This window comes from Taudactylus pleione, unplaced genomic scaffold (genome assembly GCF_031769625.1).
Source record: "Taudactylus pleione unplaced genomic scaffold, aTauple2 ptg000689l, whole genome shotgun sequence".
Taxonomy (NCBI): Eukaryota; Metazoa; Chordata; class Amphibia; order Anura; family Myobatrachidae; genus Taudactylus; species Taudactylus pleione.
This window is the reverse complement of record NW_028285091.1, coordinates 1056939-1073391: the sequence shown is the minus strand read 5'-3', so window position 1 is coordinate 1073391 and position 16453 is coordinate 1056939. Positions and strand designations below refer to the sequence as shown.

Below are 16453 nucleotides of genomic sequence, written 5' to 3'. Positions count from 1 at the left end.
CTCCATGCTGACGCATCCTCCTCCTTCCTGTGCGGTTGTGCCTGGTAACGATGTTAGTGTGGTGGGGACACAGACATGGAGGTGAGGGACGGTGCTGGTGACACAGACATGGAGGACCTGGAAGACCACACCCTTTAAAGAATGATTTTTCTGGCAAAGGGCACCAAAACGTCTAGTTACGGCTCTGCCCTCACTATTCTCTCAGCTCTCGGGGTTCCCTTAGTCCCATGCTGAGCACGTTTTTCAACTTTTGTGCTCATCCCATTCCAACAATTTTAACTTTTTTTTTTTTTGCAATCTTTATTTAGACGCTTACAATGTGTTGGAATAATATGGTACCAAATCCTACCGCGTTAAATGAGGGGATCCTTTTATTTTATTGGACATAAGCTGGGGGAGGTTTTGGCATTAGATGCCCCCAATCTGTGGATAATTATTTTTTTTTTTTTAGTACAGTTTCAGCCATTATCTGGTATAACAATTTCAAAGAAGACTCCTTCAAACAAGGGTGCCCCCACATGTGCGTGGGGGCCAGTGAGGGTAAGATGGGGCAGGAGGGTACTATGTGCCCTATCAACAGAAAAATATGAGATATGGTAAGAATTTACCCTTGTTATCTCTATTTCTACGAAGTCCATAGGGTTCCACAGGATACCTTGGGGTATAAGCGATGGCGGCAGACATCCAGGCACTACAGAGTTAAATTTTCAGCCTCCCAGGATGCACTGGGGTCCCTCTCCTATACCCCGCCCCCGAGCCTCAGGCCACTCAGTTTCGTAACAAGCCATAGGCCGGAACAGGAGCAAAAAAGAGAGAGAAGACAGTCTGGAACACACAAGAATCACATTCTCACCAGAAGGAGACGTAGAAACCGGTGACCAAATCAAAGCCCATCTGCAGTACAGGTGCGACAGGGCGGGAGTCCTGTGGAACCCTATGGACTTCGTAGAAATAGAGATAACAAGGGTAAGTTCTTACCATATCTCATATTTTCTACTTCAGGGTCCATAGGGTATCCACAGGATACCTTGGGGATGTCCCAAAGCAGTATCCTTTAAGGGTGGGGACGCTCCTGTGCTGTAAGGAGAATCCGCCGCCCGAAGGAAGCATCCTGAGAGGCGAAGGTATCAAAAGCATAATACCTTACAAAAATATGGACAGATGACCACGTGGCTGCCAATCACCGCTGAGGCGCCACGTCGAGCTGCCCACGAAGGACCCGCAGACCTAGTGGAAGAGCTTTAATAGAGGATGGAACCGGAAGACCTGTGAATCCATCCTGCCAATGTTAGCGTAGTGGCAGACCAACCCTTTTTATGGAAACCAGAAAGGACAAAACCGACAGTCCGAATTCCTAAATGGACTGGTACAATCAACTTAAATTCTTAGCGCCCGTACCACAGCCAAAGAGGCCTCACCAGCAGACAGGACTGGGGAAGTAAAGGCCGGTACTATAATTTCCTCATTGATGTGGAAACTAGACACCCCCGTAGGTAAAAAAACCAGGGCAAGTGCGAAGCACTGCCCTGTTCCTAGGAAAGATGAGAAAAAGGGAGGTCTACATGACAGAGCCTCCCATTCTGAGATCCTACTGGCCAAATCAATAGCCAGAAGGAATACAGTCCTAGCCGTAAGCCATTTGAAATCCACTGAGCCCAGTGGATCAAATGGCGGTCCTCAGAGAGCCCTAAGGACCACAGCCAAATCCCAAGGAGCCACAGGTGGAACAAAGGGATGCTGAATATAACGTACACCCTGCACAAAGGTGTGGACATCAGGAAGAGTAGCCATCCTACGCTGAAACCATACTAACAGGGCAGAAACCTGCACCGTCAGGTAAGCAAGGCGAAGACCGTTATCTAAGCCCACCTGTAGGAAGCCAACACTCTGGATATCCGGAATACCCTTAGGAGCCTAGCCTCTAGGGCGACACAGCTGAAAGTATACCATACCTAATGGTAAATTCTTGCAGATAAAAGCTTCCGAGCTCTTAGCATGGACAGAGCCCCTGTTAACTATAGAGCTGGAAAAAAACTCCTAGACCTTAAGAGGGCAGTCTCCACCGCCACACCATCAAGGACAGACAACCCAGGACTGGGTATCAGCCAGGATCCTGAGACAACAGGTCCGGGCGTAGAGGCAACAGCTTCGGAGTGTTAACTGAGAGGCTCCGAAGATCTGAGTAATAGTGCCGTCTGGCCCACGCTGGAGCTATCGCAGGAGCGTGCCTCCTTCTTGCTATTACTGGAGGAAGAAGGGATAACGGAGGGACGATGTAAACAACTTGGAAGGTCCACTGGACCTACCTACGTCTACCAGAACAGTCATCTCTGAAAGGCTCCACTTGTTCACCAGAAGATTGAACACCTCCTGATAAAGAGGACATTTCCCTGAATGAACACTGCCGATGACGGCAGGGATATAGCCTTCCACCAAAGCCAGAATTCGGGACACCACTGTTAGTGTTGCCTGACTTCGGGAAACTCCTAGGTGGTTTACATAAGCCATCATGATGGCGTTGTCAGACTGTACCTGCACTGTATTTCTGTGGAGGACCTGTCCTGCATGCTGGAGAACCTTGAATACTGCTCAGAGTTCTCAGATGTTTATGGGAAGCGCAAAAACTACTGGTGTCCAGCTGCCCTGGAACAAGTGTGGACCCGTCACTGCTTCCCAGCCACGGATACTGGCGTCCGTCGTCAGAAGGACCCTGTCCTCAATCCCAAAGGGGGTGCCCCTTGTTTAGGTGAGCTTTCCGCAGCCACCAGGCCAGAGAGAGACAAACCTCCGGGAAAGCACTATTGACTTTATCTTATGGGGCAACCCATCCCATCCGGAGAGGTTCAATTTTTTTCAGAGGCTTAGAGTGAAGCTGGGCACTCTCCACCATGTCGAAGAGCGACACCTTGGAACCCAGGAACCACATTGCCAAGTGAATAGACACTCGGCGACTCTGCAGGCAACTGCGTACCTTTGCCTGTAATGCAGAGATCTTTTCCTCAATCACAAAGATCCTCAGATGTTGGGATATGGAGCATCCTCTGTGAAGAATCAGAGAGGACCATTTCCAGTTTATCAGTCAGTCCTAACGTAGCAACACAGATATTGTCCGTTGCATATGGCACTGACGTATCTCTGGAGACCCTGGTAACAACAGGTGGTCGCCCGGATAGGGTAACAAGCGGACCCCCTGCTTCCGCAGGTGGGCTGCCATAACTGCCATGACCCTGGTAAACCGTGAGGCGCGGAGGCCAGACCAAGGGGCAATGCCAGAAACTGGAAATGCTGATCGACCACTGCAAACCTGAGGAAAACACTGGTGTGCTAAGAAAAATATGAGATATGGTAAGAACTTACCCTTGTTATCTCTATTTCTACGAAGTCCATAGGGTTCCACAGGATACCTTGGGGTATAGGTGTGACGTCAGTCATCGGGCACCATAGAGTTAAGCTTTCAGCCTCCCAGGATGCAGTAGGGTCCCCCTCCTATACCCCGCCCCCGAGCCAAGGCACCTCAGTTAGTTACCAAGCCATAGGCCGGAGGAGGAGAAGGAAGAGAGAGAAAAAAGATCTGGACACACACAAGAATCATATTCTCACCAGAGGGAGACGGAAAAACCGGTGACCAGAGCAAAGCCCATCTGCAGCACAGGTGCGACAGGGCGGGAGTCCTGTGGAACCCTATGGACTTCGTAGACATAGAGATAACAAGGGTAAGTTCGTACCATATCTCATATTTTCTACTTCAGGGTCCATAGGGTATCCACAGGATACCTTGGGGATGTCCCAAAGCAGTATCCTTAAGGGTGGGGACGCTCCTGTGCAGAAAGGAGAATCCGCCGCCCGAAGGAAGCATCCTGAGAGGCGAAGGTGTCAAACCTGTAATACCTCACGAAGGTATGGACAGAGGACCACGTAGCAGCCTTGCAGATCTGGACTGCAGAGGCACCACGTCGAGCTGTCCACGAAGGACCCACAGACCTAGTGGAATGAGCCTTCACAGAAGGAGGAACCGGCAGGCCTTCATGAAGATAAGCTTCAGAAATAGCCATACAGATCCAGGCCGCCAAAGTTTGCATTGAAGCAGGCCAACCCTTTTTACGGAAGCCATAGAGGACAAACAAGGCGTCCGACTTCCTAAACGAAGAAGTGCGGTCAACATAAGTCCTTAAGGCCCGCACGACATCCAAAGAGGCCTCACCCACTGAAAGACCAGGTGAGTTAAAGGCCGGAACAACGATTTCCTCGTTAACATGAAACTGGGAAACAACTTTGGGAAGAAACTCGGGCCGAGTGCGGAGCACTGCCCTGTTCCCATGAAAAACCAAGAAAGGGGGTTTACAAGAAAGAGCCCCTAAATCAGAAACACGTCTGGCCGAAGCAATAGCCAGAAGGAAAATAGTCTTAGCTGTTAGCCATTTAAGATCCACTGAGCCCAGTGGTTCAAACGGCGGTCCCTGGAGAGCCCTCAGGACCACAGCCAAATCCCAAGGCGCCACAGGTGGAACAAAGGGCGGCTGAATGCGGAGAACACCTTGCATAAAGGTGCGCACATCCGGGATTGTAGCAATCCTACGGTGAAACCAGACAGACAGGGCCGAAACCTGTACCTTCAAAGAAGCAAGGCGAAGCCCATGATCTAGTCCCGCTTGTAGGAAGGCGAGTATCCGAGACAGACGAAATTCCCGCGGTGTATAACCTCTCGGTCGACACCACTGGAAGAACGTATGCCACACGCGATGGTATATCCTCGTGGAAGACGGCTTCCGAGCTCGTAACATGGTAAGCACCACAGAGCTGGAAAACCCCCTGGACCTCAGCATGGCTGTCTCAACAGCCACGCCGTCAAAGACAGCCGAGTCAGGTCCGGGTGAAGACAAGGACCCTGTGACAGAAGGTCCGGTCGTAGCGGCAACCGCAGAGGACTGTCCACGGACAGACCCTGAAGGTCTGAGAACCAGTGCCGTCTGGGCCACGCGGGAGCTATCAACAGGAGCGTCCCTCCTTCCTGTTTGAATTTCCGGATTACCCATGGAAGAAGGGAGACCGGAGGGAACAGGTATGCGAACCGGAACGTCCACCGGACGGACAGAGCATCCACCAGAGACGCCCCTTCGTCTCTTGTGCGAGACCCGTACACCGGCAACTTGTTGTTGTGCCGGGACGCCATGAGGTCGATCTCTGGAAGACCCCATCTGTCCACCAGCAGTTGAAAAACGTACGGGTGCAGGGACCATTCCCCCGGATGAACGTCCTGGCGACTTAGAAAGTCCACCTCCCAATTTAGCACTCCCGGGATGAAGACCGCTGATATGGCCGGAAGATTGCGCTCCGCCCATACCAGGATCCGAGAGACCTCCGCGAGAGCCGCCCGACTTCGGGTTCCTCCTTGCCTGTTTATGTAGGCCACGGTGGTAGCGTTGTCCGACTGGACCTGTACCGGACGACCCTGGAGAAACCGATGTGCCTGCTGGAGAGCATTGAAGACCACCCGGAGTTCCAAGATATTGATTGGAAGCTCCGCTTCTGTCGGCGTCCACCTGCCCTGGAACAAGTGTGGACCCAAAACTGCTCCCCAGCCCCGAAGACTGGCGTCCGTTGTCAACAGGACCCAATTTGGAACCCAGAACGGACGTCCCTTACTGAGATGGGTCGTCTGTAACCACCAGGCAAGGGACAGGCGAACCTCCGGGTGAGCACAATCGTCTGGGACTTCAGAGACTGAGGCAGCCCGTTTCACTTGGACAGGATCAGGTGCTGCAGAGGTCTGGAGTGAAACTGGGCATATTCCACCATGTCGAACACCGACACCATGGAGCCCAGTAACCTCATCGCCGAGTGTAGAGACACCCGGCGGCTGTGCAGACAACTGCGCACCCTCGACTGTAAAGCAGAGATCTTTTCCCCCGTCACGAAGATCCTTTGCTGTTCCGAGTCCAATAAGGCTCCGAGGTGCAGAATCCGCCGAGACGGGATTAGAGTGGACTTCTGCCAGTTGATTAGCCAGCCGTGCCGTTGCAGTAGCGCAATGGTCAGGTCCAAGTGGCGTAGAAGGAGCTCTGGAGATCCTGCCATCAATAAAAGGTCGTCCAAGTACGGCAACATGCGGACTCCCTGCAGCCGCAGAGAAGCCGCCATGACCGCCATCACCTTGGTGAACACACGTGGTGCTGTCGCCAGGCCAAAGGTAACGCCCGAAACTGGAAGTGGTCGCTGCGGATTGCAAACCTGATGAACTGTTGATGGCGCAAAAGGATAGGGACATGCAGGTAAGCGTCCTGTATGTCCAATGACACCATGTAGTCCCCAGGTTCCAGCGCCAGAATGATGGACGGTAGGGTCTCCATCCGAAACTTCGGTACCCGCAAAGACTTGTTGAGAGCTTTGAGGTTGAGAATCGGACGATACGACCCATTGGGTTTCTGTACCAAAAAAAGATTTGAATAGAAACCCTGGCCCCTCTGGGAGAATGGAACAGGCACTAACACTCCAGCCTGGAGCATAGTGTGCAATACCTTCCGCAGCTCCGTAGCCTTGTTCCGGTCTGATGCGGGGATGCTGGTGAGCATCTGGGGTCACAGCTAGCGGTGACCCCAGATGTTCCGGACCATGGCCGGATTCAAGGGGGACAGCAGGTAAGCAGCGGGGTCCCGCGGTGGGTCCCCGCTGTCACATGGTCCAGAGTCCCCAGGCAGGGGGCTCCCTGGGGACTGGCTGCAGCGTGGAGCCAGGTATTGAACCTGCGCTTCCACTACCCCCTGGGACAGCGGACTGCAGCAGAGCAGTAGCGCTGCGGCGTCCCGGGGGTTAAATGCATGCCAGGGGAGCGCGCCTTCCCTGCCTCACAGCCGGCGCCTCCCCCGCTGCACACAGCCCTCTCTGCACACTGCCGACTGGTCCTGTAGCAGTGCTCCTCCCCCAGGCCAGCCTCCTCTCTGCTCCTCGGCGGCCATCTTTCCAACGCATGGTGAACGCTGCTGGAAGCGCTGGACGGAAGCATCGTGGTCTGGGTCCCCCCGCATACCTCTCCTCCGATTTGGGTCAGGTCTGTGTATGCTGCGCTGTGTCCTACCAGGCCCTGTGTCTGCGTAGTTGAGTGATCAGCGCTGTTAGTGCAGGAATTGATTTTTCTTTGCATTGTATGTGATTGTGCTAGCGCTGCTGCCTGTAACTTTTCTTCTAACTGTCAGCTTTATTACTGTCCCTGTCCTTTCTGCTAAGCCCTTGCGGTGCGGTGCTGCAGGGTGGTCTCTCGCCTATTTAATATATAATTGGTGAGAGGGGTCACATACTTGGTGCCATCATGTCTGAAAGTGATTTTCCTCTCCGACTACAGTGTGCTACGTGTAAAGTACCGTTAGCGGAGGGGGAGGGTAGCGCGGAGGGCCTCTGCCGGCAGTGTTTGTCTATGGCGCGGCCTATTACGGTTACAGCACTGGTACAGGAGCCGCCCTGGGCTTGTTTCGCTCAGGCGCTTACAACCTTAGTGGGCCAGTTAGCTCCGCAGCCCGCGTTTCCGCCGATGGGTTTGTCCCAGCAGTCAGTGGTGTCGTCACCCATGCAGGGTTTCCCACGACAATTGGTGGTACCCCACAGTCTCCCTATTTCCCCGCTCCCGGTTTCTCAGGAGCCGGCGTGGGTTAACTCCCTGACGAGTTCTGTACAGCACTTGTCGGATGTGTTGCAAGGGGAGTCTGTGATGCGGCCACATAAACGGCCGGTGGCGTCTCTGTCGGCTCCTTATGAGGATGACGAGGGGACGTCTGATGATGGGGAGATTCTGGATCCTTACGATCAGGAACCTCTCCATACTAAGAACGCTGACGCTAAGTCCAAGGTATATATTCCTGGACTTATTCGGGCAGTCCGCACAGCCTTGGTGATTGAGGACGAAGTTCCCCCAGCGGCTAAATCCAAGTATGCCTTTTTTAAAGATGTGAAGGGCGATGCCACAGTCTTTCCTCTTTCGGGTCAGTTAGTGGACCATTTAGAGGAGGCGTGGAAACAGCCTGGCAAAAGATACCAGCCGCAGAGGCGCCTGGCAGTGGCTTATCCGTTCGCGGATAATTATTTTGCAAAGTGGGAATCCCCTCCACAGGTGGATTCTCACGTGACCCGTCTTGTCCGTAGTGCCATAATTGCCGATGCCATCCATGTCCTCCCTTAAGGATGCTACGGACCGCAAGGTGGAGATCTGCCTGAAGTCCGCTTATTCCCTTGCGGGGGGGGGCAGCACGGCCGGCTCTGGCCATTTGCTGGGTTGCCAGAGCGATGGAGCGCTGGGCGGATTCATTAGAGGCGTCTTTTGATTCCGTTTGTCCGGCCGAACAGGCGGAGTTGATTGGTAATCTCCGTGATTCGGCCACTTATATCAACGAGGCTACCTTAGGCATTAGTACTCTGGTGTCTAGAATTTCCTCAGCAGCGGTGGCTGCTCGTCGCACCTTGTGGCTGCGATCCTAGAAGGCGGACGCAGATTCCAAAAAGGGTTTGGAGGCGTTGCCATTTACCGGAGAAGTTCTCTTCGGTCCGGATCTGGACAAGATTGTGGCCAAGCTGGCGGCAGCCAAATCGGCTTGTCTCCCGTCGGCCGCTGCTCCTTCTGGTTCTAGACCATCGTCCTTTCGGTCTTATAGGGCCCAGGGCAGGCCCAAACCACAGTCTTTTCCTCGACAGGCTGGCCCTAAGAAATCGGCCAAGCCCCGGAAGCAGGCATGGAGTACCAGACGCCCGGCCCCTAAGCCAGATGACAAGCCTGCGGCCTGACGGTCCGGGCCTCCCTTTGGGGGATCCCAAAGTGGGAGGCCGCCTGCTGCAGTTCGCCCAGTGTTGGTCGGTCACTACGACAGACACTTGGGTTCTCGAGGTGGTCTCCCACGGGTACGCCCTCTCTTTCCGGCACAGACCCCCGGCTCGATTCTTCACCACGGGTCTACCATCAGACCGGAACAAGGCTACGGAGCTGCGGAAGGTATTGCACACTATGCTCCAGGCTGGAGTGTTAGTGCCTGTTCCATTCTCCCAGAGGGGCCAGGGTTTCTATTCAAATCTTTTTTTGGTACAGAAACCCAATGGGTCGTATCGTCCGATTCTCAACCTCAAAGCTCTCAACAAGTCTTTGCGGGTACCGAAGTTTCGGATGGAGACCCTACCGTCCATCATTCTGGCGCTGGAACCTGGGGACTACATGGTGTCATTGGACATACAGGACGCTTACCTGCATGTCCCTATCCTTTTGCGCCATCAACAGTTCATCAGGTTTGCAATCCGCAGCGACCACTTCCAGTTTCGGGCGTTACCTTTTGGCCTGGCGACAGCACCACGTGTGTTCACCAAGGTGATGGCGGTCATGGCGGCTTCTCTGCGGCTGCAGGGAGTCCGCATGTTGCCGTACTTGGACGACCTTTTATTGATGGCAGGATCTCCAGAGCTCCTTCTACGCCACTTGGACCTGACCATTGCGCTACTGCAACGGCACGGCTGGCTAATCAACTGGCAGAAGTCCACTCTAATCCCGTCTCGGCGGATTCTGCACCTCGGAGCCTTATTGGACTCGGAACAGCAAAGGATCTTCGTGACGGGGGAAAAGATCTCTGCTTTACAGTCGAGGGTGCGCAGTTGTCTGCACAGCCGCCGGGTGTCTCTACACTCGGCGATGAGGTTACTGGGCTCCATGGTGTCGGTGTTCGACATGGTGGAATATGCCCAGTTTCACTCCAGACCTCTGCAGCACCTGATCCTGTCCAAGTGAAACGGGCTGCCTCAGTCTCTGAAGTCCCAGACGATTGTGCTCACTCGGAGGTTCGCCTGTCCCTTGTCTGGTGGTTACAGACGACCCATCTCAGTAAGGGACGTCCGTTCTGGGTTCCAAATTGGGTCCTGTTGACAACGGACGCCAGTCTTCGGGGCTGGGGAGCAGTTTTGGGTCCACACTTGTTCCAGGGCAGGTGGACGCCGACAGAAGCGGAGCTTCCAATCAATATCTTGGAACTCCGGGTGGTCTTCAATGCTCTCCAGCAGGCACATCGGTTTCTCCAGGGTCGTCCGGTACAGGTCCAGTCGGACAACGCTACCACCGTGGCCTACATAAACAGGCAAGGAGGAACCCGAAGTCGGGCGGCTCTCGCGGAGGTCTCTCGTATCCTGGTATGGGCGGAGCGCAATCTTCCGGCCATATCAGCGGTCTTCATCCCGGGAGTGCTAAATTGGGAGGCGGACTTTCTAAGTCGCCAGGACGTTCATCCGGGGGAATGGTCCCTGCACCCGTACGTTTTTCAACTGCTGGTGGACAGATGGGGTCTTCCAGAGATCGACCTCATGGCGTCCCGGCACAACAACAAGTTGCCGGTGTACGGGTCTTGCACAAGAGACGAAGGGGCGTCTCTGGTGGATGCTCTGTCCGTCCGGTGGACGTTCCGGTTCGCATACCTGTTCCCTCCGGTCTCCCTTCTTCCACGGGTAATCCGGAAATTCAAACAGGAAGGAGGGACGCTCCTGTTGATAGCTCCCGCGTGGCCCAGACGGCACTGGTTCTCAGACCTTCAGGGTCTGTCCGTGGACAGTCCTCTACGGTTGCCGCTACGATCGGACCTTCTGTCACAGGGTCCTTGTCTTCACCCGGACCTGACTCGGCTGTCTTTGACGGCGTGGCTGTTGAGACAGCCATGCTGAGGTCCAGGGGGTTTTCCAGCTCTGTGGTGCATACCATGTTACGAGCTCGGAAGCCATCTTCCGCGAGGATATACCATCGCGTGTGGCATACGTTCTTCCAGTGGTGTCGACCGAGAGGTTATGCACCGCGGGAATTTCGTCTGTCTCGGATACTCGCCTTCCTACAAGCGGGACTAGATCATGGGCTTCGCCTTGCTTCTTTGAAGGTACAGGTTTCGGCCCTGTCTGTCTGGTTTCACCGTAGGATTGCTACAATCCCGGATGTGCGCACCTTTATGCAAGGTGTTCTCCGCATTCAGCCACCCTTTGTTCCACCTGTGGCGCCTTGGGATTTGGCTGTGGTCCTGAGGGCTCTCCAGGGACCGCCGTTTGAACCACTGGGCTCAGTGGATCTTAAATGGCTAACAGCTAAGACTGTTTTCCTTCTGGCTATTGCTTCGGCCAGACGTGTTTCTGATTTAGGGGCTCTTTCTTGTAAACCCCCTTTCTTGGTTTTTCATGGGAACAGGGCAGTGCTCCGCACTCGGCCCAAGTTTCTTCCCAAAGTTGTTTCCCAGTTTCATGTTAACGAGGAAATCGTTGTTCCGGCCTTTAACTCACCTGGTCTTTCAGTGGGTGAGGCCTCTTTGGATGTCGTGCGGGCCTTAAGGACTTATGTTGACCGCACTTCTTCGTTTAGGAAGTCGGACGCCTTGTTAGTCCTCTATGGCTTCCGTTAAAAGGGTTGGCCTGCTTCAAAGCAAACTTTAGCAGCCTGGATCTGTATGGCTATTTCTGAAGCTTATCTTCATGAAGGCCTGCCTTTTCTTCCTTCTGTGAAGGCTCATTCCACTAGGTCTGTGGGTCCTTCGTGGGCAGCTCGACGTGGTGCCTCTGCAGTCCAGATCTGCAAGGCTGCTACGTGGTCCTCTGTCCATACCTTCGTGAGGTATTACAGGTTTGACACCTTCGCCTCTCAGGATGCTTCCTACGGGAGTCGGATTCTCCTTTCTGCACAGGAGCGTCCCCACCCTTAAAGGATACTGCTTTGGGACATCCCCAAGGTATCCTGTGGATACCCTATGGACCCTGAAGTAGAAAATATGAGATATGGTAAGAACTTACCCTTGTTATCTCTATTTCTACGAAGTCCATAGGGTTCCACAGGACTCCCGCCCTGTCGCACCTGTGCTGCAGATGGGCTTTGCTCTGGTCACCGGTTTTTCCGTCTCCCTCTGGTGAGAATGTGATTTTTGTGTGTATCCAGATCTTTTTTCTCTCTCTTCCTTCTTCTCCTCCGGCCTATGGCTTGGTAACTAACTGAGGTGCCTTGGCTCGGGGGCGGGGTGTAGGAGGGGGACCCTAGTGCATCCTGGGAGGCTGAAAGCTTAACTCTATGGTGCCCGATGACTGACGTCACACCTATACCCCAAGGTATCCTGTGGAACCCTATGGACTTCGTAGAAATAGAGATAACAAGGGTAAGTTCTTACCATATCTCATATTATTACCTTGCTGTGGCCGGCTATGGCCGTGTGCTGGGGGGCCAGAGCCATGGAGCGCTGGGTAGGTAACTGGATCTCTGCACACTGACGCTCCAGCAGAGAAGGTGGATAGTGGCAAATTCTCAGAGACTTAGCCACTTTCATAATGAGACGGTCTTACATATAGCCTACTCCTTTCCAGAATCTCCTCGGCAGCAGTAGCGGCTCGCCGCTCCCTGTGGTTGCGCTCTTGGAAAGCGGACACAGATTCCATTTAGAATGCTTTGCCTTTTACAGGACAGGTCCTGTTTGGCTCTCATCTGGGCGCAATTGTGGCCCCGCAGGCAGCAGCTACGTCTGCGTGTCTGCCATCGGCTACAGTACCATCGGGGTCTGGGGCTTCGTCTTTTCGGCCCTGTGAGGCCAGGCTAAGTCTAAAATACAGCTTTCCAAGACAGTCAGTAGCCAGGAAATCTGCTCAGCCATAAGAACAGGCTTGGAGTACAAGACGTCCTACTTCCAAGTTGGACTATAAGCCTTCAGCCTCTTCTAGCCCCCACTCCAACAGGTGCACCCGACTCCGGCCAGGCACCAAACTAAACTGAGGTGCCTTGGCTCGGGGGCGGGGTATAGGAGGGGGACCATAGTGCATCCTGGGAGGCTGAAAGCTTAACTCTATGGTGCCCGATGACTGACGTCACACCTATACCCCAAGGTATCCTGTGGATACCCCATGGACCCTGAAGTAGAAAATTGGATTTTAGATATATTTGCACCTTGCAATCTGAAACCTCCTTCAAGGAGGACCTGGAGGGCATGGGCAACGTAGCACTCCTCACTAGGCGTGTAACATGAGAATCTACCCGTAAAGGTAACTCCCATTCGGAAATGTAATTATCCGCAAAGGGGTATGCAAAAGGTCAACCGTTTTTGAGGCTGGAACCGCTTACCCGGATTTTCCACTCCTCCTCTAAATGATCCACCTGACCAGATAGAGGAATTACCCTTATCCTTAAAGAAGGCATATTAGGATTTAGCCACGGGGGATATGTAATAACCAAAGCCGCACGGTCTGCCCGTATAAGGCCAGGTATATAGACTTTAGACCCAGACTACGCCTCCTTTGCACTAAGGGGCTTGGTCTGAAAAAGTCAATAATGTCACCGTCATCAGCCGTCATGACCCGAAGGCCGAAATGGTGACTCCCCCTGTAAAACGTCCATCAGGTGTTATACCATTCGGACAATAAATTCACCCACACAGGCTCCTGTGAGACCTGGGGGGCGAAAAACAGGATACACTGGGGTACTATCAACTGCCCAGGGACCCCTGCAGGTGATGAGACCACCACTCGCTGCGATAACCCCTATGGGGAAACGCAGGGGGCTTTGCCCACAAGGGCTGTAAGCATCTTAGCCAGCTGAGGGCGGTCCCTTTTTGTGCAGGCACAGTGACAGAAATGGGGCGTGATATATAATACAACATGCCCTCCATAAACCCTCAGCGTCTACATATCCCTCCGCTAACTGCACATTATATCAGTACATTGTAGCTGAAAGAGGATATCCTCGTTCACTTTCCGACATGAAGAGTGTGAACGGAGCGTATGTGACCTCCCACACAGAAAAAACACGTTTACTGTGAGGTAATAAACAACCTGCAACACCGCACCGCAAGGGCTGTAGCAGAAGAAGAACAGGGATAGGAAAATGGCTGACAGTCAGAAATGAAAGTACAGGCAAACAGCACTAGCATTTAAGTCACATACAATGCACAGATAACATCCTGCATTACAAGCACTGCGATCAACTACACAGACCAGAGCCTGGTAGGAAACAGTGCTGCATACACTGACCTTAATTGAAGGAGAGGTATGCGGGGGACCCGGACCGCAATGGCACCTGTATCAGCTTCCAGCAGCGTTTGCCATCCCCAGCACATGTAGTGAGAAAATGGCCACCGAGGAGCAGAGAGGAGGCAGGGCCCGGGGGAGGAGCGCTGACACAGCCCGCTCAGACCGTTGTGGAATGGCACTGTGCAGTGGGGGAGACGCCGGCTGTGAGACAGGGAAGGTGTTCTCCCCTGGCCTGCTATTAACCCCTGGGACGCCGCACTGTACCGCACATGCTGCGGTCCGCTGTCCCTGGTGGTCTAGTGGAAGGCGCAGGATCAGTACCTGGCCCCACGCGCAGCCGGTCCCCAGGGAGCCCCCCTGCCTGGGGACCAAACAGGACTGTGTTACCGGCGGGTGCCCACCGCGGGACCCCGCCGCTTACCTTGTTCCCCGTGCATCCGGCCACAGTCCAGGTAGCCGGGGTCACCGCTAGCTGTGACCCCAGCTACCTACCAGCATCCCCGGATCGGTACCGGCGTTCTGGTACCGGCGGGGTGTAGGAGAGACAGCATGGACGTCAATACTGATTGTCCTATGCCGGAGCACTCTAGTTGTGCAGCCACAGCTGCAAAGAAATATTCAGGGGCCTTAAAAAGACCCCCCTCTGTACGGTGCGACTGGTCCGGCCAGGCACCGACAAAAACTGAGTGGACTGAGACTCGGGGGCGGGGTATAGGAGAGGGACCCCAGTGCATCCTGGGAGGCTGAAAATTTAACTCTGTGGTGCCTGGATGTCTACCGCCATCGCCTATACCCCAAGGTATCCTGTGGATACCCTATGGACCCTGAAGTAGAAATGTACATTTTTTTTTTGTAGAGCAGGGTGAAATTGTCAGGTGATCACCAGCCAATAGCTGATAAGGAGACACATACTTTAAAACAGGAGACTCCTCTGTCTCTAATGTGCCACATATACAGATGCCATTAGGGGCGCGATAGGGTATGTAGTGCCATCTCAGTATATGTTTTGAGTAGCGCAGGCTGATATTGTTTGGTGATCACCAGACAACAGCTACCAGGGGGCAAACAATTAAGAGAGTGAACCACCTTTCGATTGTGGGTGCCCCACCCTGGTCCCAGGGCCGGACTGGCCATCGGGCACTTCTGGCAAATGCCAGAAGGGCCGATGGCCAAATGGGCCGCTTTTGCGGAGCACAGGCTCACCCGGCAGTACAACCTCCAGGGCGGCGCCTTGCTCAGTAAACAGATTGCACGAATGCGCGACCGCGTCATGACGCAGTGACGTCATGATGCTGCGTCATGACGCGGCCGCGTGTTCCTGAAATCTTCTTGCTGAGCCTGACGAGATACGGGAGGTTGTACTGCCGCCACCAGGGCCACGCACACAGCCGCACTGAAAAGTCCGGACGCCGGCTGAGACCGGCCTCCGCATCCTGCTGCTGGCTGCACTTGTCAGCCTGTCCGGTGGTTGGGGCCAGGCTGTCCACTCCCATCTGCCGCGCCCGCCCTCCGAACTGGGCACTGACTGGGCAGGATCATGAGGCAAGTGCACAGCAGGGAGATGTGCTGCGCTGCTTGCAGCTTCAACAGGTAACTACACCTCCACGGGGGAAGCAGGGGGAAGGGGGGGTGAGCAGCATGTGTAAATGTCAGTTGTGCGGGGTGCAGTGTTGGGGCCTGGGGGGGTGCACGCGCAGCATGTGCTATGTCATTTGGGAGGGGTGTGCAGCATGTAGTATCTCTGTCTCCCTCTCCCCCTTCCATCTCCCCCTCCCGTCTCTGTCTCATTCTCCCCCTCCCGTTTCCCTCTCCGCCTCTCCCCCCTTCCTGTCTGTCTCCCCCTCTTCCGTTTCCCGTCTCACTCTCCCCCTCCCGTCTCTCTCTCTCCCCCTCTCCTGTCTGTCTCCCTCTCCCCCCCTTCCTCTCTCTTTCTCTCCCCCTCTCCCTCTGCATCTCTCCCGTCCCCCTCTCCCCCTCCATCTCTCCCTCTCCTATGTCTCCCCCTATTCCTCTTCTCTATCCCAGCTTCCCCTTTCTTCTATGTCTCTCCTGTCTTCCTCTTCTCTCTCCCAGCTTCTCCTTTACTTCTATGTCTCTCCTGTCTCCCGTTAATCCTCCTCGCTCTCTCATCTTTCCCTATTCCTTCCTACTCTCACCCAGCTCCCTTCTCCTATGTCTTTCCCGGCCTCCCCAATTCCTTCTCTCTGTCTCTCTCTCCCAGCTTCCCCTATTCCTTCTCTCTCTCCCAGCTCACCCTATTTCTCCTATGTCTCTCTAGTTTCCCCAGTTCCTCCTCCCTTTCTCTCGGCACAACCTGTTCCTTCACTCTCTCGCGGCTCTCCCTATTTCTTCTCTCTCTTCCTACTCCCATATTTCTCCTATGTCTCTCCTGGCTCCCCATATTCTCTCTCTCTACCCCAGTTCCTCCTATTCCTCCTCTCTCTCTCCTGGCTCTCCCTAATTC

At 54.1% G+C, this 16453-nt stretch overlaps 1 protein-coding gene across 1 annotated transcript in view; it reads right to left on the bottom strand.

Moving 5' to 3' along the window:
- LOC148477798 (uncharacterized) overlaps nucleotides 1-16453 on the bottom strand; it is a 59959-nt gene that overhangs the window by 24048 nt on the left and 19458 nt on the right. The gene's annotated exons all lie outside the window — the stretch shown is intronic.